This window comes from Ursus maritimus, unplaced genomic scaffold (assembly GCF_017311325.1).
Source record: "Ursus maritimus isolate PB19 unplaced genomic scaffold, ASM1731132v1 scaffold_27, whole genome shotgun sequence".
NCBI classification, from domain to species: domain Eukaryota; kingdom Metazoa; phylum Chordata; class Mammalia; order Carnivora; family Ursidae; genus Ursus; species Ursus maritimus.
In genome coordinates, this window is record NW_024425230.1 from 17,028,574 (window position 1) to 17,030,620 (window position 2,047).

Here is a 2,047-nt window from a genome sequence, read left to right on the forward strand (position 1 = left end):
TCTAAGCCAGTCACAAAGACAAATACCATCTGATTCCCCTAAATGAGCTACCTGGAGTCATCCCATCCACAGACACAAAGTAGAATGAGGGTTGCCAGGGGCTGAAGGAAGGGGAATGGGGAGCTAGCGTTTCGTGGGTGCAGAGTTGGGGAAGATTAGAACATTCTGGAGTTGGATGGTATTGGTAGGGACAGAGCCACATGAATTTTTTTTTAAAGATTTTATTTATTTATTTGACAGAGAGAGAGACAGCCAGCGAGAGAGGGAACACAAGCAGGGGGGAGTGGGAGAGGGAGAAGCAGGCTCCCAGCAGAGCAGGGAGCCCGATATGGGGCTTGATCCCAGGCCCCCAGGATCATGCCCTGAACCGAAGGCAGACTCTTAACGACTGAGCCACCCAGGCGCCCCCACATGAATGTACTTAATACCACTGAACTGCTCGCCTAAACATGGGTAAAACAGTACAATTGTATGTGGTATCTATTTTACCGCAATAAAAAAAAGAAAGAAAGAAAGAAAGAAAGCTGGGCATGAGCTGTAGAGAGCCGCCAGCCCGGAGACATGATACAGGGGTCCAGGGCTGGGTAGAGGATGGCTGTCACTAGGCAACTAGGTGGGGCGTCCCAGGAGGGGCCGCGTGCAACCCCAACTGCACACCCCAATGTGTCAGGAGAGGGTGAGCCCCTCGGGAAGGCAGGACAGGGAAGTCATCATTCATACGGGGGGACAAAACACTACACTACGTTCCCGGAGGAACCACGCATGTGTAAACACTTAGAAAAAGACCTAGAAGCATCCCCCTGACTGCAATATCTTTGGGGAAAGTAAAGGAGAATTTTTCGCTTTTCCTGAATGTTTCAGGTTTTTTTTTTAAAACACCAAAAGTGTATTGGTGGATTTATACAAGTATGTATTTATAGAGGAATAACTGACGTTTCAGTGAGAGACGGATGGCGTGCGGTTTTGCTTTCACCGCATACATTAACCAGAACAGCAACATCTATTTTGTGCGGCAACGTCCACTGGAGGGTTTAGGTACCATTTTGGTGCAAGTTCTATCAATTTGCATAGAATGAGAAAATGTTTTCCGTCGGGGACATCGCCTTGACTTGTCATTGGGGAACAAACAATGCAGGAGAGTTGTTCCTGCTGCTGCCCGCCCCCGGGACCCCCACACCAACACTCAGGGTTTCAAACACACAAGACCGAGGGGCTGCCCGCCTTCTTCACGCTGCACCAGCCCGCCCTGTCCAGGCTGCCGCTAAGCTGCTTATCTCTGCCCCTCCTATTGTGTCTGAAAGGTTTGTGAGTCAAGTGTGCAACGGGGAGTAAAGCAGGCTTCAGGGTTGACTCGGCCACTTGTTTGCAGCTCGGAGCTGGCATCTTATTGAAATCTCTGTGTTTCTTCTTTCCTCATTCCAAAACCAGCGATAATAACGGCTGGTGGCCTTGGGTCGTTGCAAAACCTGAGGAAGCATACAGGGATTTAAGATCATCTGCATGGAAAGCAGTAGAAACGGGTATTCATCTTGGGAAAATACTGAAGGTCAGCAGCAAACGGACAGGAGCTGGGGCGCAACACTTGTCTCTCCAATGAAACTGTAAGCCTGGCCGGGGGATTGTCTGCTGTTTCTCCCGCAAAGCTTTCAGGCTTGTCTTCTGTGGTTATGTCACTTTGGGATGCCGTGAAATGCTCGTCCCAGCAGGTGGCACAAGAGAACGGAGTCAGGGAAGGACGGCCTGCGCATTTCAAGTTGCACAGTGAACCAAGTTAAAACACGCTCTCCTTCCTGGGCCTCTGAAATAGCTCTAGACGTTGACCTCACAGTCATCGCCGAACTTCCCTGGTTGGGTCTGCAAGTCCTGAGGGTAAACATTGTACCAAAAATACCCAGTCCCTGAGATTCACTTATTAAGAACATTCATTCCCTGAGCACCCCCAAGGTACAGGAGACACAGAGAGAGATACAGAATATTCCCTGCCTGGGGCACCTGGGTGGTACAATCCCATAAGCACCTGACTCTTGGTTCTGGCCCAGGTCAGGAT